Below are 26,854 nucleotides of genomic sequence, written 5' to 3' on the forward strand. Positions count from 1 at the left end.
TGTCAACCAGAGCTCAATTGACTTGGATTCCTGCAGAGTTCATGGGAGCTGTGCTTTATAGCTCTATTGTCAGATAAGGGCTTCCCAGTAGCTATCAATTAGTAGGAAATGGATCATGGGGGAGGGACAACTTCACTTTAATGTGCAAATCTCTCCATGTAAAGTGCTAATTTTGGGTCTGTTAATTCTGACGTACCATATGCATTTTAAAGCCAAGTCCAGGCAACAGTTCTATGAGCTATTTGGTTTGTTTGCACAAAAAAAAGGAACTATATATTTATAGAAATCGACTAAACTGCCTGCATGTTACAAAGCTAAAAAACGGTACCTTCCTTTTTTTAAATAAAATTGCATATTTCTTTTTTACACCTATGCAAAACAATACGCAGGATAACAGTTTTCAATAATAATTTAAAAAAACGAGCAGTGTTTATGAATAAAACAACCAGCTCCCAGAAGACTTCAGATAGCTCAGGTTGTTGCATTTTCCCAGTGAATAGGACATACCAGGCCTTCCTTCGAATGTTCATTGTGTCACTTACAGCTTTGCAATGATGAATGAAAAGCGAAACAAATTCCAGAATGCAGAGAACCCCTAGGTCCAACACCCTTCACTCCACATGCTTCAGAGTCTCGGTGATCTGCTCTCCTCACTGTTTCTTCCACTAGTCGCTTGTAGATCCTTTGCTGACAATTGCCCACCTTCTCCTCTTAGATTTTTCTCTGCTTCCCTCACTGCGTTCTTTGCCCTACGATTGTAAAGCTCTCCATTGCTTCCTGAAGCTAGGTCCGCGCTCAATAAATACCATAATGATTAACAAAGTTACTCACCGTAGTGACTACCTTACTCCTAGTCCATAGTCCCCTTTCCTCCATACTTTTGGGACATTCCGTCCTGTGGGACAGGACCGGAACACTTTTAGTAAAAAAGCATCAAATTGAAAAATGTGTCCTTTTCTTCTTACGTGGGGTGTCAAGGGTTTTGACCCATGTTGAATTATTAGACGGGGTAGATGTGGGGATGAGCTGTCGCCGCCCATCATTCCATCCCAGAACCAGGAAAACCGTGCGGTTGTGCACACACCAAAATGGTTGTCTAACCTGCCACCCACCAGTGCCAGCATGATGGACCGGAAGCGCCAGGGGTGAAAGATGGTGTCAAAGGAAAAATAACAGTGTTGTTAGACCAAAAGCGCCTTAAAATCACCTTTGTTTTCCTGAATGCAAGCTCAAAGTGCCTATTTCGAACATTGCAGGATATTCAAAAATCTTACTGAACACCAGCAGACATCTGGCAGAATGAAGTATTGTGTGCATACAAAATCTGGGAAGATGAAGAGCCCAAAACAATGTTTATAACAAAACTGGCTGAGCTGTGGATGTCAGCAGCTTAATTGAAATTGGATTTAAAACCACTAAAATCGAAATGTTTAAATTAAATGAGTGACCTACTTTTGAGTGTCACATAGTTGCAACTGTTAAATGTCATGGTTTTGACCTTAGAATCAGCATTCTAGCTGCATGTGTAAAAATTGTAAGTTTGATTTAAACTGGGAACTAAAGTGACATTTAGCTAAATTCTGCCTGACAACTACCCCCCGACAGGAGAAACCTGCTCAGCCACTCTTCCCAGGCCTAGCTACATCCTGCTGCCCCTGCCAAAAGGAGATGACACCTCTCTGATTGGGTTAGGGGAGGAGCACCTGGGGACTGCAGGAAGTTGAACAAAGCCCTGTCCTGGACTCAGGCAAATGTTATATTGGGGGGGGCGTAAAGTGGATTCCTCTTGGGAGCAACTGGGAAGGGCAGTGCCTGTCTGAGCAAACTGAGCTTGGGGGAAGTGGATAAACCAGTTATTCCACCATGTGATGTGGGAAGCCCCACCCCTTTTTGACCAGGGCATAATTTTAAAAAGATGGATAACTCATAGTGCGGACTGGTCAAAATTATGCAAGTAATATCATTATTCTTGTGATTTTTCTGTGCACGTTTTAAGAGGTGTTAGGACCCTGTGGTGTATTCTGGGGGGTTGCTAGCAGAAAATAGGGTCTTACTCCAAATGTCTGCATGTTAAAAATCTGAAACTTCATCAATTAATGTCCATACTCCTTGCGCACATTTGTGTAATTTTTGGTAAATTTCCGATATTGGTAAACCGACCAAAAAGTGCAAAATGTTGTGATTTCTGAATCCCAGCTCGCAGAAACATGGGGCTTGAACAGAGACCTGTCTTAATTCATCTGTAATATGTACATGTAATGTCAACCACTTGTGTATCTGGGAAATATGTATTTGAATCAAATATAGATTTGTGGGCAAATTGAACAGGGGAGGATCCTCTGACCCATAAACAGACCTCATCATAATGACAATCCATTTCCTTCCCCCAATCATGGGAGAGGGGAGAATTGGGCCAATGACAAGTAGAGAGGGGCGGGCTCAGTTTTGCCACGCACACACCCACTTTCTCAACACATAAAAGCAGACAGTGCAGGACAGGTGGGGACATTCACTTTCCACTTTCTTGCGGGACGCTTTGCCGGGAGACTTCAGACTTCATATCCAGAGATCCAGACTTCAAATCCATCAATCTCCAGAGACTTGAAATTAACTCCAGAATTTGTAGCAGAGAAGCCTGAATCCACAAGCTGAATCCTCTTCAGCAGGCCTCAAAACCAACCCAACTATTCAACAGCCGGGCGAGCCGTTTGAATTTTTGCCAAGAACCTTTGCAAGAACCTGTAGCAGTATCCAGAAAGCAGTGCTGTATCCGGAACCAGAGAGAACCACAAACCAGACCGTTGTGAGCAGAACCGGTGCTTGACAGACCCAGAGAGCAGAGCTGACCCAGATAGCCAGGACTTCAGAACAACCCGCCGGACGTCCTGTCCAACCTGACCAGACCTTGACGGCTTATTTCAAAAATATAGTGTGAGTACTCACTGTGCCAAAACCAATCTCTTAGTTTAAAATAATCTAATCCAAACTATTTTAGCCTATTAGAACTGCCTCCTAGAATCGTGTCATTCTGTCATCTTTAAAACTGAAAACTGTCACCTGTCATTCTGAGCTTTAAAATTTCAAATCCGAAAAACGACCTTGACTAAATCGGCCGTATCTCCGGAACCGTTTGTGCTAGGAGCGGGTTTTAACTGTCATCTTAAAGCTAAGATCATAGGCTTTCCAACAAACCTAGAACCGACTTGCTACTCCTTAAAGGGCCTCTGTAATTACGCTCGACGCACGCAATTAAATTTGCCGCGATTTGACATTTAGCACAATTTCAGCCACGTGTAAAAATCAGCAGCTCCTTGCTTTCCTTTGCTAAAATTCGTTTTAACCTGCTAGTTACTCATAGAGCATTGCTAAAGTGAGCCTGAACTAATATAAACTAGATATCACCCACCCTGAACCTCTAGAGGGAATTAAAATCAATGTTAGCATCATTTCACTTCATTGCCACCACATTCAAAGCATTTTGGGCCTGTGTTTTAAAATCATACCTGTTTTTCTCTAAGCTTGCTAGGGGGGGGGAACTGCGTTTCGTATTGCATTTTGTTGGGATTCTTGACGACTGTGTGCTCTCCTTCAATTTCTTACATTGCATAGGAGGGGGGGGGTGAATTGCCAGAGAAAAAGTGATTATATGATCTTTTGCTAAAATCATATCAAGTTATTTCCGTACTGCATTTTATTCCTCATTGCTTTTCCCTTGAAACCATAAAAGTATTTTCGCTGCCTTATCCATCCTATACCAACTCCTCATTGATTGTAAAGAAGTGTGCTAGTGTCAGATTACCCATTGTTGATCAACATTATATTCATAAGTGTGATATCAATTTATTTATAGAAGTGTGATATATATACATATATATTGTTTAATTTTTCAAATAAACCTTTTAAATTTGCAAAACAAATCTACTTCTTGGCTCAGTGGGGTCAAGGGGGATTCTAAGAGAGGGGTGTTATACAAGGGTTCATCATCCAGATTATAATATAAAAATACATAAATAAGGGCTTCCCTTGGGCATCCCAGACAAGGCACTGACTTAGTGGGATTGCTTTATTGGAGTCACTTACAGGGGTACCACACCCGGCCGTAACCCTGCCCTTCTGCATGATCTGAGCAAGAAATCAAAAACGGATAACAACCAATGTAAATTATAACGGATAAACTGAATAGAACGAGTGAAGTGGGTGAAATTAGTAAAGTGGACGAAAGCAATAAACTGGATGAAAGCAGTGAAGTGGATGAAATTAAGGAAATGGATGAAATCAATGAAATGGAAGAGAGAAAAGAAGTGGACGAAAGGAATAAAATGGACGAGAGGATGGAAAGAAGGAGTACATGATACGGATGGTGTGCACGGAATAGATATAGAGTGCATGGAACGGATAGATGGCATGGAATGACAGTGCATGGAATGAACGGAACGAATGGAATAGATGAATCAAGTGCATGACATGGATGAGTGCTTGGGACGCATGGAGTGCATGGGAGGGATGGGGTACATAGGACGGATGGAGTGCATGAGACGGATGGAGTGCATGGGATGGATGGAGTGGGTGGGTGGAGCGGACGAAGAATGTGGAACGGACGAAGAGTGTGGAGCGGACGAAGAGTGTGGAGCGGGTGGAGAAAGGATGAAGAGTCTGGAGAAAGGATGAAGAGTCTGGGGAGCGGGTGAAGAGTCTGGGGAGCGGGTGAAGAGTGAAGCGGATGAAGCGCGCGGAAAGGATGAAGAGTGTGGAAAGGATGAAGTGTGCAGAGCGGATGATGTAGGTGCAACGAATGGAATGCATGGAACTGATTGAGCAGATGGAGTGCATAGAACTGAGGGAGCACATGCAACGGATGGAATGCTTGGAACACTTAAGGGGCATGGAATGGACATTGTACAAGAATGGTTGGAGTACATGGAGCGGCTGGAGTGCATGGAACATTAAGGCGCTCGATCCCAAGCACCTACTGAAAACCACCATATCACATCACCACGCTTACTCTCTTCTATACACCATCACTCAACTAGAACACAGCGATACTATGATACATTCCGTATAGCTGTCCTCATACCAACACCTGCCACATAATCCCCATCACCCTAACTAAACACATCTGGCTGCCCACCCGCCAGCCTAGGTGTTCTCCTCAGGCCTAACGCAGCCAGAATCAGTCTGGTATCACCCTGCCAGAACGCACACATACTCCTGATCTCCCAACCACCACACCTACCGCTAAGAAGCAACCATCATACGAGTGCCACACCAGCTGCACACATATCCGGTGCACACACGCACCTTATGAGAGTGAGTCAGTCTCTCTCTCTCTTTCTCTTTCTCTTTCTCTCTCTCTCTCTCTCTCTCTCTCTCTCTCCCTCTCTCTTCTGACTTGAACTATGTTTCCCGAGGGCGTTCAATCTACCAGCGCCTTGAGATCATACCAATGGTACATAAGGCGCTATATAAATTCAAAGTAACATAACAAAAATAATAGAGGATAATTATTAGAGGGGACGGATGGGTGTATGGAGGAAAGGGGACTATGGACTAGGAGTAAGGTAGTCACTACGGTGAGTAACTTAGTTATACTCATACGTCCCGTCCCCTTTCCTCCATACTTTTGGGAGATTACCAAGCACTCCTCACAGGAAAACGGGTGGATGGAACTCCTTTACTGAAAGAGGTTTTTAAGAACCACCTGCCCGAACTGAGCATCGGCTCTGGAGCGCAGTTTTAAGCAGTAATGCTTACAAAAAGCTGATGGGGAAGCCCACGTAGCTGCTCTGGCAATTGTTTCCCAGGGAACATATTTCTGGAAGGCAATGGCAGCTGCCTTGCCCAGCACAAGATGGGCATGAATTCCTTTTGGAGGCTGAAGGCCCTGAACGGTTATCGCCTCTGAAATACAGGAAGCAATCCATCAGGAGAGCTCACTTACACGCCTTGCCGAAGTCACCGCAATCAGAAAAGCCATTTTCCACAAAAGGAACTTCAAGTCCACCGTAGTCATGGGCTCAAAAGGTTTATGGCATAAGGCAATGAGGACCACATTCAATTCCCACTTTGGATGCAGGTTGCGCCCAGGTGGATAAAGATGCAATAGATCTGCAAAGTGTCTTTTAATGACAGGGTTTGTCAATAAAAAAGAGCAAGAGTCTGTGGACAGGTAAGCAGCGATAGCCGACAAATAAGTCCTACAAGACATGTATGCCTGAAGTTTCCAGATGAGAAACGAATGACAGGACTGTGTCGATGGTAGCTTCTCTGGGGTCCAGCTGCTTAGCTAAACACCAGTGACAGAACCGGAGCCATTTGCTCCTATACTGAGACCTTGTCAAAGGTTTTCTAGCCGCCTGGATAATACGCATATTATCTGTGGACAAGTTGAAACTTTCTAAGTATTTGAACTCTGGTACCAGGCCGCCAAGCTGAATTATTGTGGGGAGGGGTGCCACATCTGCTGACCGCTCTGGTGAAGCAGGTCGGGAATCAGCGGAAGCCTGATCGGTGAGCAGACTGACAGATGCTGAAGCTCCGAAAACCAGAATCTGGCAGGCCACCAAAGGGCTATGAACAGGAGAGTGCAATTCGTCCTGTTCCTGAGCTTGCATGGTGCCCGGTGAATCAGAGGAAGAGGCGGGAAGGCGTAGGCCCTCATATTGTGCCACGGACTCTCAAGAGCATCCCCCAGGGAAAAAGCTCTGAGCCCGTTCCTCGAAGCATAAAGAGGAAGTTTCCTGTTTGATGACGTCACAATGAGGTCCACTTCTGGAGTGCCCCAATGGCGAAAAAGGCCAGAGAGGATCTCTGTGTTTAGTTCCCACTCATAGCTGACCACCACTCGTCGGCTGAGAGAGTCTGCAGTCACATTCAGTTGGCCCGAAATGTGCACCGCAGAAGCCAAACACTGTGCTGAATGGCCTATTCCCAAATCTGAATGGCTAGATCTACAAGGGGAGGTGGCCTGGTACCCCCCTGCTTGTTGATGTAAAACATGGATACTGCATTGTCTGTGCAGATGCGGACCAATTTGTTCACACTCACTGGTTTGAAAGCTTTGAGCGCCAGAAAAAAAAATAAGAAATCGCCAGAAGCTCCAGATAATTTACGTGAAATTAGCTGTTCTTTGGCGACCATAGCTCGAAAACCTGAAGATGATCCAACGTTGCGTCCCACCCAATAAAGGCGTAATGGTCGTCTGAGGGGAGGGCTCCTGAAAAGGAGCACCCACCGACAGATTGCTGGAAGATGACCACCATAGGAGATCTGTCATCATGCAGGGTGGAAACGGAATCATTTTGGTGTCCGGGTCCACTGCCTGAAGCCAGGAGCTCCGAAGAGCCATCTGCGTTGGTCGCATCTTGAGACGAGCAAGGGGAAGAGCAAGCATGCATGAAGCCATGAGGCCTAGAAGCCTCTGGAACTACCAGGCCGAGATGCTCTCTGACTGAATGAAAACCTGACATCTGGTCAACAGATCTGCCATCCTATCCACAGTCAGGTACACTCTGCAGTCGATGGTGTTCCAACAGAAATCCAGGAATATCAGGTCCTGAGAGATCGTCATGGAGGATTTCCGCCAGTCCACCAACAGCCCTAGGCAGAACAGGAGCTGGAGGAGAGACTGAAGGTTGCTCGAGGCTTTCACTGGAAAAGGACTGCGCAGAAGCCAGTTGTCCAAATATGGATATACATGAATGCCCAGTAGCCGAAGAAAAGCCGCGATGACCAACATCATCTTCGTGAAGACACACAGTGCTGAGCTGAGACCAAAAGGGAGCACTCGGAATTGGAAGTGCTCCTCTACCAGGGAGAACCGCAGATATTTCCGATGCGGGCTCCAGATCACGATATGCATATACGCGTCCTGAAGGTCCACAATGCTGAGCCAGTTGCCCTTCTGAAGAGAGGACTTTATTTGGCAGGGCGCGATCATCTTGAATTTCTCTTGGGGAAGAGAAAGGTTGAACTGGGAAAGGTCAAGGATGGTGCTCAGGCCAGCCTGAAGGGTGGCGGGTGCAAGTAGAAGCCCGCCCGAACGATGGACAAAACCCAATGGTCTTCGTGATGGTTTGCCATGCCTCCAGACGAGACGAGATTCGTCCCCCCACCGGAGTCTCCTGTGAGCGCCAAAAAATATCATTTTTCAGACTTTTCAGTGGAGAGACTACCTGTCCCTGATGAGGAGGCTGAAGACCGAGAGAAAAATCGACCCCTCTGAAGCCTGAGGAGGACTGAGACTGGGATCCAGATCTCTGAGCTTTGACTGGGGTTTCAATAGCACTGACAGAGACTGACAGAGACTTGCCAGTTTGCATGCTCGCCTTAGTCTTTGTAAGCTCGTCATCAGCTGAAGAATTAAACAAATCTTTGCCGTCAAAAGGCAGGTCCAGAATTTTATCTTGGACCTCCTTCGAAAACATTGTTGCATGAAGCCAAGCTTGACAAGAGGTGTCCACCCCCAACATGAGGCCTCGGGCTGAGGGGTCGATATGGTGTGCACCAGCCTCCAGCATATCCTGCGCCTATACCCTGGCATCTGACAAACCGCCTTTAATGTCTTCCAGCCTTTATCCAGGAATGAACTCCTGTAAGCCCGCCAAATCCCTCCACAGTTTCATATTCGCCGCCGCCAAAATGAGCTCTGCGTTCGCCTGACGCAATTGCAGTGCTGAGTTGGTAAAACCTTTCTTGCCTAAGGAGTTGAGCAACTTGTCTTCCTTGGCCAGAACTTGAGCCGCGGCAGCAGAGGTCGCAGAGGCCGGCTCGGATTGCAGAGTGGCAGCTGAAACCAGCATCGAGGAAGGGAGTGGACATTATGCCAATGCTACTTCCTCGGAGGTGTGAAGCCTGTAACAGGCATCAATACTCTTATTTATATGTAGCCCAGTGTGGGGCTGTAAGAGGATTCAATTCAGCACTACAGCCAAGTCAACGCCTAGTCTAGAATACTGAATGAAAACCCTTATTGATATATCTTTATGTCCAGTTCATGCGTTCTGGATGACTACCCCTATATAACACCCCTCTCTTGGAATCCTCCTGACCCCACTGAGCCAAGAAGTAGTTCTGTTTTGCAAGTTAAAAGGTTTAATTGATAATTTAAACAATAGATATATATATCACGCTTTATAATAAATTAATAATTGAATAGCACACTTAATCTGATATGATAAAGATTAACAACGGAGAATCTGGCACTAGCACACTTCTTTATAATCAATGATGAGTGGTTATAGGATGGATAAGATAGCAACAATACTTTTATGGTTTCAAATGGATGCAATGTGGAATGAAATGCAGTACAGAAAATAACTTGATAGGATTTCAACAAAACAATGTAATCACTTTTCTCTGGCAATCCCCTTCCCCCTTTATGCAATGCAAGGAAATGGAAGGAAAGCACACAGTTCTCAGAAATGCAATCAAATGTAATTCAGTTCACCCCAGCAAGCTTAGACTACAGAAGATGGAAACACAGGCCCAAAATGCTTTTCTATGTGCTGGCAATGAAGTGAAAAATATGCTAAAATGCTTTTAATTCCCTCTAGAGGTTTAGGGTGAGTGGTATATGCTTCGAATAAGTTCAGGATCACTTTAGCAATGCTCTATAATGGTTGTCAGGTTGCAAACGAATTTTTGCAACGAAAGGCAAGCAGCAGCAGATTTTTACACGTGAAGAAATTTGCAAATCGCGGTAAAATTTGCGGGTGCGCCGGGCACGATTACAGAGGAACTACAAGGAATATCACTATCGTTTTGGGGGTCCTGGGACAGCCTAGGATCTCAGCTTCCAGATGAAAGTTACTGCAAGTCTCTAGCACAAACGGTCACGGAGATATGAGCGATTAAATAAAGGTCGTTTTTCAGATTTGAAATTTTAAAGTTCAAAAAGACAAGTGCAGCTTGCAACTAGAAAATGACAAGTGACAGCTTACAAATGACAGGTGACAGTTAGGAGACAGTTCTACTTAGATTAAAATAGGATTGAATTATATTATTTTAACTAAGAGATTGGTTCTGCACAGTTTTGCTGGGTACTCACAATATCTTTTAAAATATGCCTCGCCACGGATTTGGTCAGGTTTTGGACTGGACTCCGGTCTCTGCACTTCACAGTGATCTGGGTCAGCTCTGCTCTCTCTCTGGTTCTGGAAAGTTGATAGATTTGAAGTCTCTATGTCTGCTCTCTGAAGGTTGAGGGAGGTAAAGTATGGATTTTCCCGGCAGAGCTTCCAGCTGCAAATGGATTTGAAGGTCTATTTGGCTTGCACTATCTGCTTTTATCTGTTTAGAATGTGGGTGTGTGTGCAGCATCACTAGACCCTACCCCTCTCCACTTGCCATTGGTCAAATTTCCATTTCTCACTTGATTGGGAAGGAACTGTGAGTCAGAGCGATGTCATTTTATGGCTTGCAGAGAGGACACTCCCCTGTCAAAGTGCACACAATCTACATTTGATAAAAAAAAGACATATTTGCACAGGTACACATTTGTTTAAAATTACATGCACCCCTCACATATCACAGGAGGTATCCCCTGTTCAAACTCTGCTCTTCCTGGGAGCTTGCATTCAGAAATGGCAATATTTGCACCTTTTTAGTGGTTTTGCAACATCAGATTTTTCTCCAGATTTGTACACATGTACACGGCCTGTCCATACATACTCCAGTAAATTTTCATTTGTCTAACTTAAACACAGTGTCTGTAATATTAACAATTAGCGGGGTTTTGCCCCAGAACATCACACAAATTGGAGTTTGGGCTTGAATTGAAGGTACATTTTCTAAATTAAGGCTCTCAAGGTTATACATTTCTGTCATTTGATTACAAAGAGTTATCAGGGTTTTTGTAAAATATATATTTTGCTTTCAAGTCAGTTCTCAGAGTGTTGGAGTCCGCCTCCAAGACTTGGGTGGGTCAGTCACATGTGTCCTCTGGGCAGGCAGGCCTTTGTTGACAGGAAACAGTAAAAATCAACATATTCCTTTCAGAGGAGAGGGGCCATTGTGTGGTCTCTGGGAAGCTGAGATCAGGAGGCCAGGGAGCCACTTTGCATTTAATTAACAGAACCCCGTGATTTCCTGGCTTCTTGTGTTGAGTTCTGAAGTGTCAAGAGTTCTCAGGGCAGGCAACCCCTTTGAACTTTTAATGAAATAAGACCCCTTTCTTTGCACTAGACAGTTTTGCAAGACAGCTCTCCTGTCAGAGTTTAGACCGCTAGCGCCACCCTCAGGATTTTGTGGTTACTGCATCCATCCTTGGGATTTTTTTTAAATTGATTCATTTCAGCAAGTGATATTACATGGAGTATATTGTCCATGTTCAGGACATGGCATTGGTGTGTTTCTGCAGTAAAGTAATTCTGTGCCCATGATTTTGCCATATTTGACATTCAAGAAAAATGAATTCCCAACAGTTATGGGTTTGCTTTTGGCAATCAGCATTGCCTCTCTGAGCTCACAATATAGGCGAAATGGGATTTTCCTGTGCATTTTCTGGGGAGCTCTGGCCATTATGATGTTTTCAATGCCAGTAATGCACAGCTTTGGTGGTAGGGCTTGGATGCATGGATAAAAACATCCCACAGGGCCTCGGCCAGAACGTCCTTCTGAAGGAACAGACCGGTGCGCTCCTGTGGAGACAAGGCGAGTGCCCCCAAAAGCACCCCTTCCTGCAGAGCGGGTGCCTCAGGTACTGATATGTCAAGGAGTGATATCACGTCCAAAACCCGGTCATGCAATGCTCCGACAGAGCGGGGCTGGTCCTCACTATCCTGGTCTGCCAGAGGGTCTTACAGAACGTCAGGATCTGCCGTTTGCGATGCGACCAGTGTCAAATTCGAGACAATGGAGGCAGGGGCGGAAGAGGTGGAGGCAGGCCGGGAGGTAGAGGTGGTACCGCTGCCGGTGCGACAGGTGCTGTGACTGGAACTGCCGGGGCAGGATGCGGCACCAGAGGGCATATCTCCCTAAAAAGGCCTTTAAAGTACTCCCTCATGGGATCAGTGTTCATAAGACTGATACTTTGCAAAAAAGGCATCCTCTGCCGAAACGTTAGGTACTGCGTTGGGCAGAGGCCGCTCATGAGGGGCATACCCCCATGAACATAGTGACGAAGGCTGACAAGAGGGCTCGCACCAATAGGGTCTACATAGACCAGTGGTGCAGAAGTAGGAGGAAGCGAGACCGTATGCAGTAGTGGCATCCGAGCATGCCAGTCATAAGAAGGGCGGAACGGATTCACACTGTCCCGTGGACAAGGTTGTCCACCAAAAAGAAGGCTCCCAGCAACCGCAGTCGATAGCGTGGGTGTGAGGGAAGAATCCAAAATGTCCACCGTCGACCACGCGGAAAGGCTTGCCATTTTGTGTGCATCTGAAGAGCACTGCGTCACATGTGTGGATGAGGCAGGTAACTCCACAGACTGGTAGGGGACTTGGTCGAAACTTTAGCCTTGACAGAAGGATCCTCGGCAGAGCCAGTACTATGGGTCCTGGGATGTTTACTGGACATCCTGACGTGACCCCTCGAATTAGCCTCCAAGAGAGGAACCTCGGCCAAGCCGGTAATAGAGAAGACAAGGTCAGCGACCTCTCCCTGTGCCCCCCCTCAACAGAACTGGTAATACTGCGATCGCGCGAAAGTTGACGAATTCACCTCACAGACAAGATCTTAAAGGGTCTCTCAGTTCTGTCGGTACACACCCAAACCTCGATGAGAGAAACGTCATAACGGAGTCCGATCTTTATAGCTCCCCCGAGAGGAGCCTCGAACCGTGGTTCGGTACAGAAAGCCTCAACGGAGGCCCCAGGGCAGACCCCGGTGTCTTTATGGGAAGCTCCAGACAAAGAGACCTCGGAGCGAACTCCGGTACCCAAAGCATCACTACGACTGGGCTGGCTATTAGCACCTGATTGGTGAACCTCAGATCGTGAGCCGGTGTCGGCAGGCCCCTCGCAGGAACCCTCGGAGAAAACCCTGGTACGCCTATTAGGCTTGCAAAGCACCTCAGGGGAAACCCTGGTAGCAGAGCTTTTGAAGCCCCTCCCAGACCTTGAGGACCCCGGAAAGAAGTCCCCCGGCTGGAGTGCCCTGAAAAGTAAGGAACGTATCGGGCGTCTCTTCTTTCCGTTGATGAAGAGTTGAAAATGTGGTGGAGGAGCTCTCTGGAAGATCTCTTCCCACCGACAAAGATGACGCTGAAGTGCCCGGACCAAAAGGGAGTTGCAGAAGAAACACGAGTCCCAACGGTGATCCGGTCCCAGATACTCCAAACAGAGAGAATCGGGATCCGCCCTAGTGAAGCAACGTTCGCAAGAGGAACAAGAGACAAAGCCCAAACGATCCGACATAGACAGATGACTACGTGACAGCAGAACTGGAGCAGGAGAGAAGGCCAACGGGAAAAGAAAAGGTCTTCCCGGTGATGCAAGTGAGTCCAGCCCTGACCGCGCGGAGAAAAGGACTGAAGAGCGATGCGCGGGGCGGAGCCAAGGAGGGCATCATTATGGCTGCATGTGGTACCCCGCATAAAAAAAGAGGAGGCCACATTTTTCAATTTGATGCTTTTTTACAAAAAGTGCTCTGGTCCCGTCCCACAGGACGGAATGTCCCAAAAGTATGGAGGAAAGGGGACGGGACGTAGGAGTAAATAATATGTGGAAAAGCACAAGATACACCACCCACACCTGACCGACATGGCTTGAAGGAATATACTTCTCTGCTTCACAATCGCCATCTAGAGTAAGAAGGCAGTTTTGGGAATGAATTCAACCAGTGTTGTGCTTACTATTTGCTTTTAAGACAATGCCAATTTTCATTTTATATGTCATGTATACACATTTAGGAAAAGCTAAACTGCAAGTCCCAGAATGCAAACTTCTGTTGAATGAACAGCTAGGGCTGGCTGCAAGGTGCCTGTCATGTTATACATTATTTCTCAATGCTTAAAGATTTGTTGGAAATGAGTCCCTTTTCTGCCGATCCATCTAGCTCACCAATTACAAGTGGGGGTTACCCCACTCATGGCCCCAGACCCACATCAACCTTCAAGCCTGCTACTTGTAGATCTGCATTTCCGTTGGGAAAATTAAACTTCAGCAAGATGCTAACAAGCGCAACAACAAAGATTAAATTAACAGATTTCATAAAAGGACATTTTCTGTGAAAGGTTTGGGTGAATGGGGTAATGTCAATCACAAGACTCGGTATCTGGCTCAGCCCATTATCTTACCAGGAAAAATGTATACAATCCTGGTTGAAAATATGATCTGGCAGGATTTTATGGCCGGCCTATGCCACCAAAAGGTAGGTATTAGAAAGAGCCTGCTTAATGCTAGATGTGTGTAACCCAGCTTTTAAACTTTATTGTATCCAGAAAGTGTGATTAGTTGGGCAACAATGCCAACGTTTTGTAAAAATTCCATCAGGCTGTTGTGTTATAGGTGTGTGCTTTACAAAATGATTGAAGAATCACACTGCTCTTTCCCCAGCCCCTCACCCCCGAGACTTTCTTTGGGAATGTTGGCTTGGTGGGTTATTGTGGCCATTGCTAGATCTCTTCTGCAGCTTCTTAACTCACTGACCAAAATGGCCAAACTCTTTCAAACCTGCAAGGAGCTGGCCAATCATTCCCCTCTATGGTTCCCTCCCAGGCCATCTGTACGACCCTGACTTCTCACTTCACCACTAATACTCAGGACATCCTGTCCTCGCTCTCCTCCTCTCCCTCTACCACTCTAGGTGTTGCAACCCATTATGGGCGATGGTCATGATGGTGACGCGGTCGGCATCGGTATACTATTGCACTCGCCCAACCTAAGATGGCTGCCTGGAAGTCCCACTCCTGCAACGCTGTACTGCTTGTTCCAGCTTTCCCCGTGGCTCTGAATCTCCGTAGTCACGTGATGGGATATAGACAAGGTGTTCCTGAATTCCAGTGCGTCGCTACTCCAATTCAAGACACTTCATAAGTGCACCTTCTAGGGATTATTCTTTCCTGCCTCCAATTGTTATTCTTCTAGCCTCTGTGGGATGTATTAACCCAATTTTGCACTGCTATGCTGCATCAATCTGTGATGGTGCCAGAAACAGCTAAATGGCCATAAAACCCTTGTGCGTGCCAAAACCCCTGAAAATTGCGCTTTTCAACGCACAATAAGATGGCTTCCCAATATGCAACGCATCTTGTCAGTGGTGGAACAGAGCTCTCACTACTGAAATGTATCACTGGGCCCCACAACAATTGAAAGTGGAGTGCAGAAGGAAAAAGCAGTGCTTTGCTAAATGAAACTCCCAAGATTGCTTGAAATCACTTTCTTTGGTGCTGAAACATAAGAATACGGTACAATACACCTTCCAAAAATTTAAAATTCTTGCTGGATGCTACACTTCACTTAGTTTAAGGAATCATTGTGAACTTACAAGGTCCTGAAAAGCTGAGAGTATAAAGAGACTTTCACAGCAAAAGTGGCCTGTCTGTGGATCTGTCAAAAATCTCTGTGAAGCCGAGGGTTGCTGTGATGACAGCTGTCAGGGGCCTGCCTGATTAAACTTTACATGTATAAACTGAAAATCAAATGGTTGCAATCTAAGAGACCTGTTAATAATAGTAACGCATATTGTAATTGATTTGATCCCAGGGTTTAAAATCTTGAATGAGAATTCTAGCTGTTATTTGATATAACAAGTTTGTTGGTGCTAAGGAAAAGGCCACATAATTTAACAATTAATTTAAACATGGCTGAAGCTGCAGAACTTGAATAACAGGTTTTTCTCACAGAAGGAAGGTCTTTTCCCCCCAGCAGAAATCACGCAGAGGCGTTGATTACAGGGTAGGAAAGAACCTGGTCTACAGAGGCAACAGGAACAATGAGAAGCTGCAGCTCAGGAAATTCGAAGTGTGAAGACAGTCGTAAATGGCTTCTGCAAGGAACAAACTTGGGGGATGGCTCCATGGCTCCTGGGCTTCCAGGGAGAGACCAAGGGGTGGAGCCAAACAACCATGTGTTGCTTAACAAGGACAAAAAACACATTTTAAAAAGACTGATAACTTTCTATTGAAAATTGTGAAAAATATAAAAATAACAGAGTTGTTACTTTAATTTCTGACTGCACGGGTGAAGAGGCGCCAGAACTGTGTGACATGTTCTGGACAGCAATGGCAAGAAATGTGATTCTACGCAAAATGTATTTCCGCTAGAATTGTGAAATTTTATACGCTTATTCCAATGTTAAACACGCACACTTGTAGAAATTTGCTTAAAAATTGAACATTGTGTTCATAGTGAAAAGGCCAACATTCTGTGAAAAGCGGAGACAAGATCCCACAGTTACTGGGTTTTGAGGAATAGCTGCTAGGTAAAATATGTAATCTGTAATATGTGATTTTTTATAGAGGTTGCACATGTGGAAATATGTATTTTGTCAAAAGTAGATTTTGTGTTCCAGGGGTTAAGGGTAGATTCTTAGATTCTCAGCCTCATAAAAATCACACCATAAAGATGACACTCTGGTTCACTCCTCCTATCAAGGCATAGAGCAGACTATCACCGTTCAAAGGAGCAAGCTTAGGCTAAACCGGCCCACACACATCCTTTATGATGTCATTTCATAGCATAAATAGAGACAGCTCACCACTCATAAGGACAGACAGATTCACTTACTATCCTGATGCTGGCGGAGCACCCTGCTGCTAAACTCTACATCTTCCTTGCGCCAGACTCCAGAAACTTGGCAAAAGCAAAGGGCCTATTGCATAGCTGAACCATTCTCAGATAGGCCTCAAATTCCAGAACAGAACCCCACAAGCCTAAGGGGAAGCATCATAATACAGCCGGGCTGTGCTGTTACTGCTTGCCTGCTGAAGTGAAATATCCTCAGAACCAAGAAGGGCAAATCCGATCCAGTCTTGTGCCGTGCTGTGACCAGAGCTCCTTGCTGACCCTGTCCAGTCCTGTGCCGTGCTATGACCAGAGCGCCTTGCTGACACTTCCCAGTTCGATGTGCCAAGCTGTCTTTTCTAAACCAGATCCAATTCCCTGACCAGAATTGACAATCCCATTTAAAAACATATCCAGTGAGTATAAATACAAAGAATTGTGTCACTAGCATATGTACTTTGCATAGTCTTAGTCCTATTTGAGACCCATCCTATCTTGTATTCAGACCCTGTATTGTTAGGAGCATCTGTGCATTGTCTGAACCCTCTCTTCAAACCATCCTATCTTTCCTCCAGAACTAGTACTGTTAAAACTATCTTTGCGCTGATCCTTTTCTCTTCTGAAGAAGGCGAGATGCCTTAGCAGGCAGTCACTCTGATCAAGTAACTGTGTTCCTGTGTGGTATTCATTTTGTTCATAGTCATCCTCTAGTGTAAGCAACCCATTTGACATTTTAAAAGTGCATTCCTGTTTTCCCTTCTTGCGCCTATCTCGGAAAAACAACCTCTACCAAAACGTCTGTAACTCCCTCAGTTTTTGTGATAGAAACAAAATTTCAACTTCTGCTGGTAGCTAACATCCATATCTATCCATCACACCTTCCAAATCAATGCGATTCCCCAGTTATCGTGAATATCGTGCACATTTTCGTTGTGGGAAACTTTTACACTTGTAAAACAGCTTTTAATTGCTTCCGACTTGAATTTTAAGATTTGAAATGTTTTCTTTGGATTAAATCATTGCTTGTGTTTGTGTGCTCCAAAGCGGCTCCCATAAGAATTTATAATCATTTCAGCAATTTTGACCATATTTGGTGTTTTTGCCCAGTCCATTCTGAAGAGAACTTTAAAAGCCATTCTGACAGCTTGACAGTCAATTCTGTTTTCTCTTGTGTTGAAAGGGGGAAAATTGGATTGCTATTCTGTTTGAATTCTGCCATTCCTGAATACCTGCTCTCTCCTCCCATCTCTTTACATTGCCTATTGGGGGTTGAGGGGTGTGCAGGGGGAACCTTTCACCACAATGCTATCTTATCTGAGCCCACACAAAATTATTATTTCTGTGCTGAATTGTTTTGCTCACTACTTACTCCTTGTGTATTAAAGAGATTATTCAGTGTTACATCACCCCATTGGTGATTGTTGTGTACCTACTTAAACATATTGTGATTCATTTTTAAATACCTCAATAAATATTTACCTTTGCAAACCAGCCCGATACCTGGTTCAGTAAGACAGGGGGGGGAGGGAGTTCCAGGAGAAGGGCGTGATATGAGTGGTATATTGTTCAGAATAAAGAACTTTTAGACAAAAATAAATAAGGATTTCAGTTGTGCACTGCATACTAGGCATTGACTTGGATGTGTGCCGGATTAAAATCACTTGCACCTCTCTATCGTTCCTAGACCCAAACTTTAGCGGTTACATCCGTTGTTCACGGTCACCCTTGGCTGCAGCCCTATTCGAACAGTATTTCATTTCTGCTACATTCTGGTGCCTTCTTTAGCGTTCTCAGACTATGTGGTACATGGTAGGATTCTCTCACGTTCCGTTCTTTTCCGATGTCCCCATTTGATAAAACGTATAGCGATTCATTTGCTTAACTATTACAGCGAACCTGAAAGCAACGTCAAAGTGAATCAGGATTCTTCCGGCAATAAGTACACGATCCCAGACCACGGAACTTCTATCGTTAGACACACGCCTTATCAAGTAAGTACAAATAAATATAGCGGTTCTACTTTTCGTATTAGACTTCTTGTATTCATTCTCCCTTATATCCATCCTCCTACTCGCAGTCTTGCCAGAACTACCTGGACACCCAGCAGAGATTTCTCTCTACAGTTCCAGGTGCAGATTACTATCCCCATTTCCCTTCTCTATACGCTCTCAATTCTCTGGAACTTACCTGTGTCATTTTCACTATTAGACTTCGTGAGGACGTCATTTTCAGAAGGTATCCAGCCCGAATAATCAAGTCCTGGGATCAAAGAGTTGAGAATCCATCGCAGACCAGCGCTCTCAATGCAGCACAGGGTTTTCTACCCCAGAGGGTTTCCCTGGGGGAAGGGGGGTTGTCTTTCTCTGTTTCCTGTTACTATCAGGCGGAGGCGACAAGGTTCCCAGGGGGGTTTTCCTGCCTTCAAGAACTGCCCATCTGATGAGGTTTGTGGTTCTCTGCATCTTATACCTTGAGTACATGACACTCGGCCCCCCTACAGCTGCCTCTCCGTCTCCTTCTCCTTTCTTCTTTTTCTCGCTGACAACACCTGACAATGTTTCTAGACAAGTCCGATCTATAGAAGTGTCATCCAAGCAGGTGCTCCTCCAGAACCATCAAGGACCATATTGACACCTTCGCTCCAGCCTTGGCCGATTTCTGCAATCACTCTTCGCCACTGGATCTTTCCTCACTCTCCTTAAGCACTCCCTTGTGCACCCCCTCCTCAAAAAGCCTTCACCGATCATGAGTATCTGTGTGCCCCCCCCTGCTCCCTGTGAGTATCTGTGTGCCCCCCCTGCCCCCCGTGAGTATCTGTGTGCCCCCCCTGCCCCCGTGAGTATTTGTGTCCCCCCTGCCCCCCGTGAGTATCTGTGTGCCCCCCTGCCCCCCGTGAGTATCTGTGTGCCCCCCGTGAGTATCTGTGTGCTCCCCTGCCCCCCGTGAGTATCTGTGTGCCCCCCGTGAGTATCTGTGTGCCCCCCTGCCCCCCGTGTGTATATGTGTGCCCCCCCGCCCCCCGTGAGTATCTGTGTGCCCCCCTGCCCCCATGACTATCTGTGTGCCCCCCTGCCCCCTGTGAGTATCTGTGTGCCCCCCCTGCCCCCGTGAGTGTCTGTTTGCCCCCCCTGCCCCCCCTGAGATTCTGTTTGCCCCCCCTGCGAGTATCTGTGTGCCCTCACCCTGCTTGCCCCCCCCTCTTGCTCTGCGCTCCACCCCCCTCCTCATTTCCATCCTCTTCAACTTCCCTTCTACTCCCCCTTCCTTTTCTCCCCCCTCTTAGACTTCCCCCTCCTAGCACTTACTCCTATCATCTGTTCCGTGACTCTTGATAGCAGCTTGTCTGGCTCCCCCCCTTTTTGTTCTCCCCCTCCCCCCTCCCCTACTTTTCAATTTGTCACTGACTTTTTGCTCAGTAGCGTGTGTTCTTCTCCTTCCCCCCTCCGTCCACTTGCCCCCCCCTCCCACCCCGCCTCTTGTTACCACCTGCACTGCGTGAATTGTCGTCAGACTTAGTAATGTTACTGCTTGCTCTGTTTTCCTTCCTTTCCATCACCTCTTGCCTTACCTGTTCTATGCACTTGCACTATCAGAAATGTCGACAGGCCTATTATGATAGTTATTTTCACATTCTGTATTGTTTCAAGGACTTTTGCTGAATGTAACTGTATTTTTCCTATGTCCCCTCCCTCCTTGAAGCGCTTTGAAACACATTGTGTATAGGCGCTATATAAATAAACCATCATATCATATCATATCATACATGCCCAGCAATTTCGCCCAATCTCTATCGCTCCTTTCCTGGGCAAACTCCTGGAAAATCTGGCCATCTTCCAGCTTACTCTCCACACTGAATCTGTTGGTTGTCTCCATGACCAAATCAGTCTGGCTTCAGAGCAGCCAGAGGCATGGAAACTGCTGAACAACCCATGAAAATCTGCTCTCTAATCTTGACTCCAGCCTTCCTTCTGTCCTCATACTCCTCGACATTTACTCCACTTTCGATACAGTCAATTAAGCCATCCTGATCAACAGACTCTGTGAACCTGGCCATTACGGATCAGGCCCTGCAGTGGTTGACCTTCCTCCTGGACTGACCTTCCCAGGTCCAACTTGAGTCCTTTCTCTCCACCACCTCCCTTCTCCACATGCGTTAGCCAGGGCTCAAGTCCCCTCACCCTGGCTCTTCAATGTCTACTTGGCCCCTTTAGGCCACTTGATCTCTGCCTTCTCCTCCAACTTTCAGTGTTGCGGATGACACTCGCTCTCCTTCAGGCTCCCCTCAGACTCCTCTCCTCTCGCTCATTCCTGACCATCTATCCATGATTCAGGATTGTTGCGCCTCCAACGATCTCTGCCTTAATGCCTGTAAGGCAGAGATCCTTCTCATTGTGACCCATGCTCACCCTTTCGTCCTCTCTCTGGCCGCCCTCCTTGGGACCTCTTCCTTCGCCTTCCTGTGAGGCAAAAAACCTTGGCGTCATCTTCGACTCCACTCTCTCCTTCTCTGCTCCCCTCACGGACCTTGCCAAGAAGACCCACTACCAGCTGCCCCTCCTCAGAGGTATTCTTTCTTTTCTTACTTTCCCCCAGAAGCTCACTGTCTCCAGAGCCCGGTTCTCTCTAGGCTGGACTCTTGCAACAGCCTCTTTCTCAATCTGCCTTGCTCTACTCTCCGCCCTCTGCAACTAATCCAGAACAGCACTGCAAGACTTATCCTTGGCCTCAAGCCCATGGACCGTATCCCTCCAGACCTGAAATCTCTCCCCTGGCTCCCGGTGTCTGCCAGGATCAAGTTCAAGACCCTCTGCATCGTCAAAGATTCCTGGGGCCGGGGCACGCACTACATCCAATTCTCTCTTTCAAAATACCTTCCTTCTCGAGTCCTTCACTCAGCTACCTCCAACTTTCTGAGCAGAGTGTGGGTGGTAGATTTCTCTCCTCTGCAGGTGCCTCCTTCTGGAACGGCCTCCCTGCCCTTCTCAAAATTGAGCCGGATCACCTAAACTTCTGGAAGCAGTTCAAGACCTTCCCTTTATCCCCTGCTTTCTCTCTCTCCCTGTCTACTGCGATGACTGTTGCTAGGCTACCCTCAGTCTCACTGGGTACCGGGCCGCTCCATGAACAGTCTCTCCTGCACTGCCTACCGTGCTTTTAGCAGGCTTTAACTAACCCCTACAGTCGGCTGCCTCCTTGCACTTACCCAGAGCATCATTTCCTTGGCCGCACTTACTCAGAGCAATGCTGCACTGTATTGCACTCCCACCTTCCCTTCCCTCCGCACTTGCACGGTCTGAATGGCACAAGGCCTAATAAGTGAACCACTACTGAGTAACATGGCATTCAAAACTACACCAAAGGAATCTACTTGTGGCCCAAAAACGTAAGTTACGTTTTTCCACGCCCTGTTTGCAATTTCAAACCTTTGACCACACATTATCCACGTGTTTGTGTTTTTGACATATAAAGTGAGTTTTCCAAGCTCTGGGCATGACAGTCACCCCTTCGCACATATCATGTTCATGAGGGGTCTGCAACCTGTGGCTCTCCAGATGTTTTGGACTACAACTCCCACAATTCCTCTCCATTCACTATGCTGCTATGGACTGGTGGGAATTGTAGTCCAAAACATCTGGCGAGCCAAAGGTTGAAGACACCGGACACATGGAACGGCGAAGCTTCCATCACCTGCGCTTTATCTACGAGGGCCTGTGTTTGGACGTTCAGTTCCACGGACAGCCCCCCCTAAACTGAGCAGATTCCGCATCATCTGGAGGCATGATACACGTTTACGAACCTCCCCCGCGCGCATGGAGCGGGACACGAGTCTGCTGCACATACAGCCTCCTTTTAAACGTCACACGAGTTCCAGATCCGACCAGGGCGGGGGTGGAGGGAGCTGGTCGGCCCACCCACCTCGTCTCCCAGGCAGCGGAATACACGGCAGCTTGTTAGGCGGTGACTGATCAGCCCGCCGGGGATTCCGAGCTCTACAAGGCCACGCTTCCGCAGCTCCCGCCTCTCCTGGAAGTGGGTGTGCAGCACAGCTAGAGAGTGTGCTTCTTCGTGGCGCAGACAGGCGCTGTATGAATGCACTCCTTGGCACGGCCCACCCTACTGAAGGTACACACGAAGGCGGGCGGAGGTGGCCACTCGGGCGGAGCAGGGGCAGGAAGAATGCCCATACTGGGGCTGTGACAGCTGGCACTCTGCCAGCCAGGCACCCCCACGGAAGTGTTGCATCACCGCGCCTCCGCCTGCCCAGCCCTTGTATTCCGTGTTCCTCACACCCACCGCCGGCGCACGGGAGGCCGCAGACGTCCTCTCCATACCTGGCATGCTTGGGTCAGCAGCCGCTGTGGGCGTTCTGCTGCTGCGGCAGCAACCGCCGAGGGGGGAGGGGGGGGAGCTACAGGTCTCCTAACATATACCCCCCCCCCCCCCCCCCCCCAAGCACCCCAAAGCCGGCCTCAGCTCCCACTACGTGCACGGTTACAGAGAACTCCCTTTCACTAGACTGGGGACGCCACACTGTGTTCCAGTCCCCGACACAGGCCCCGGCTCTAGGATGTGTGTCCTCTGAACTGGCAAGACCTGCAATCGGAGGGTCCCACTGGAGCAGCCCAAATGGCTACGTTATGTAGGTTTCTAACAAATACACACGATAGATTATGTTTGCATGCAGACCAAGTTACTCATTCATATGAGAATATTGGGTAAGAACTTTTACAGTCTGAACATGTACTGCTTATAGCGCAAACCTAGCCCAAGAGCAACAGAGCCACTTTACATCTGGGGGTGGGTTGGGGGGCGGGTGGGGCAGAATTGGACTTGGCACTGTATTCAGTAGTGCAGCACGGAGTAAGAGGGATTTTTATTTGTCTGCTATTGTGGAAAGCAACACGTTTAGCGTTTTGCAGAACTGAAGGATGGAGGGGTGTTTAAAAATACCTCAGGCAACCTTATTACTGGCAACATATTTACACCTTGCAGTGATTGTATAGAAGGACTACAATTTTGAAAACTACTTTTTTTGCTGGCTACATTTCACATGGCTACATTTTCCTGGGGACATTGTCACATAGAACCAATAATAGATATGATATCATTAACCAGTACAAAATATCCAAGTTACCACCCTTAGAACAAGGAAGGGCTGAGATGCCACGGGCGGGATTCGAACTTGTGACTGCAGGTGGTTGCACATAGCTATCATACGGGCTGGTGTTGCTAGTTCACGGAGAGCCAGGAATTGCATAGTTTTGCTCTACAACATCCACTTTATTGTTGGAATGGATCACATTCCACTGGTAGCTTCCGGTTGTCTGGCAATTTAGTCTTTATGCCAGAATGTCATCCAGCTGATGGGCTTCTTACACTGGTTCCCTTTACCGTGAGCAGTGAATCTGCAGCTCTGCTGCACTTTCCTCGATTAGCATGCGGCCATAGTGTTCTCGTTTCCCTGTAAGAGGTTCCCTCGCACGGATTTTAGAATCGCAGTCTAGAGGGCCCTTTCAGCCAGGGAAAAGGTCTATAGTGAATTAGTCAAGGTTATCAAATGACTGCATGTCACTGGGGACACCATGCACTAGTCCGGAGCTTTCATTTCTCTATGGATTGCATTCTAGGAGTTGCAGTCTTGGGTCACTTTATATAGCAAAAGCAGCGCTCAGAACTGCAATATTATGTTCCCCATTGACATGGAGTCAGTCATCCGATAACCTAAGCCCACATGTCTGAGGAGAAGATCAGATTGCAGATCAGAGACAGCTCAAATCCCCACCATAATCCATACATGTGCCTACACTTACTCTTCAGATCCCAGCATATATGCTCAAAGGCGCCATGTTTTGTGGGTCCAAGCCCCACCAATATCAAAGTGGTGCGGGCTCGAGCGGCTAAGCAAGGGGGAAGCTCTGAGGCAGGGAATATACAGGGGAGAGCTACAGTCCTTGTATCAGGCAGAAATTAATGGTAAAATGATAGGGCGGTCAAGCCCATTTCCATGATCAGTTTATGTGACCATTTCGGAATCTTTATGAATAACTGCCAAGATGTGCATGCTACCACAGATGGGCCATATACATGTTTAAGCTAATTCTCATCATAGGTCAATATGTCAAATGAAATATAAACTAAATAATTTCAAGCATTTGTGAAGCAGTTTGCTTGCTTGACAAGCAAATAAATTGAATTGTTTTGCTGAACCACTTAGCATAATACATACCAGTTGATATGTCTACTTTGAATATTGACACAAATAGTGCAGGATGCCACCTGGTCCGCATGAGTTAGGCGACCAGGGTTGTCAATCCGCTATTATGCTCGGCTCCATGGCCCGCCATACAAATCTCTTCGATGACAAGTTCATCCATCCCAGTGTCCCCATTTATTGCTTTCTAATACCTATAGATCGACACTTATACTGACATGGGGGCAAAGTACAGGAACACGAATACAAGCACTCAAAGCCTGATTGATGTTCGCGGAAGGAATCCATCTTTATGACCATCACACACTTAAGCCTGAGAGGATATGCGAGTATGGGCAGTCTGCAATCTTAAGAGAAACTGCTTGTGATTTTAAGTTCAGTTGCACTTACATTATTTTTGAGAGGAGTGTCATAGGAGGAGGTGGGGTACATATGGGGATGGGAGAATGTGTTGGAACGGAGGACGCACCCTTCAGAGAAGCAGTGTTAAAAGGTTACATGACAACTCGTCTAGTAAGGTCATCAGGATCAAAGGGCGCAGGATGTCACTTCCGCTACCCCATCCATTGGTCTGTTCACGCCAATGTAGGCCCCACCACTACATTTATGAACCTGACACCTCTTTATACGCGATGCAAGTCAATTTCCTCAAAAGGTGGCCTCAATGAAAGAAAAGAGGCCTTCGGTCGAGTCATCAGTCGTGCAGCCCACCATTGTCCTATAGTGCAGATGAAAGAAATGAGCAGGCAACTCCAGAAAGATATATGGGTAGCAGTCGGGGCATATGAAGAAAAGATACCTACAGCGTTGCACTGCAATATCTGAATCATACGATTGACAAGTGGAAACAGCATCAGCTTTTAAGAAATATGCTGATGAAGCAAGGGGCCATTTAACATTTACTACAAAAAACCATCTTCTAAGTTACAGCCGTTCATTGTTTAAGTGCAAGTGCAAAATACATGCTTCTTTGCTAGCGAGGGATTCGTCGGGAGTAAAAGGGTTAAGTCTTGTCGAAGAACCCGCAACCCAACCTTTCAGTGCTTGCGCCAAACACAGATTACGCCAAACACAGATTGCAGTCGCGGTAAGTGCAGCTGCTGTGCCCACTCTCGGCACGGCAGCAAATCAATTCCTACCTCCCACTCTGCACTGCCGATGCCAGTCAACGGAGATAACCTTCCTTCTGCCAAGACAGTCTCGCCCCCTCCTCTTACTCACGAGAATCTCAGCAGCGAGTAAGGCAGGGGCTCTGCGGAAGGCTTCAGGTGCGAGGGCATTCTCCACCGCATGGAGAGCAAAGTGTTAAGCAGGGAGATCCAGGTATCACTATCAAGGGCACTCGCCTGCCACATTCGGCAGGTCCATCCTGGTGTCGCAGACCATTTGCGAATCCTTGCCCACAAAGGCTTTCTGAGAGGGTGGCACTCATGTGCTGCACGGCCAGTGGTCTATACAGGGTTGGAGATGCTTCACCGTTGGCTCAAATCCTATTTAGCTGTTTTGGTGGGCAACTGAAAATACAATTGTGGTTTCATATTGGACCACAGTTAAAGAGTAGGCTAATGTCCACGCAACAACATTTGTGTTGTCTGTGACAGAAGACAGCGGGCGGAAGAGTCTATTTAGGTTCTCACCAGACTCTGGTGCAGGTAAACAAAATATTGAGTAGAGTACCACAGAAAGATTCTATAAGATTGGAAACGGAACCACTTTACCAGTTAGATGCGGACCTGCCAACAATATGTATTCACCGACAGAGCTGGGGTAGGAAAGACAGCATTGCCGCCGCTTAGCAATATGTTGCGGACGCACACAGCAATTTTCACTGTAATACATCACACATTCCTTTAACTCTACATTTTCAAATTTTATGAAAAAAAGATGCTGCTTGTTAAAATATGGCTATCTTGCTTTATTACTCGTATGATCAAAATGAAGGGATTTATCCACACTTAGGGTGTAATGGTTCGCCTAC

At 46.7% G+C, this 26,854-nt stretch overlaps 1 protein-coding gene across 3 annotated transcripts in view; it reads right to left on the bottom strand.

Moving 5' to 3' along the window:
• The window catches only part of TSNARE1 (t-SNARE domain containing 1), a 1,594,453-nt gene that overhangs the window by 931,340 nt on the left and 636,259 nt on the right, over positions 1 to 26,854 (bottom strand). The window contains exon 1 of one of the 3 annotated variants that reach the window (XM_069621722.1): positions 22,581 to 22,719. The exons of the other annotated variants lie outside the window; for them this stretch is intronic. The gene's annotated coding sequence lies outside the window, so the exon portion shown is untranslated. Of the gene's footprint in view, positions 1 to 22,580; positions 22,720 to 26,854 lie in introns of those variants that run through there. 3 annotated transcript variants of the gene reach the window in all.

Source organism: Ambystoma mexicanum, chromosome 5q (genome assembly GCF_040938575.1).
Source record: "Ambystoma mexicanum isolate Mex_15411 chromosome 5q, UKY_AmexF1_1, whole genome shotgun sequence".
NCBI lineage: Eukaryota > Metazoa > Chordata > Amphibia > Caudata > Ambystomatidae > Ambystoma > Ambystoma mexicanum.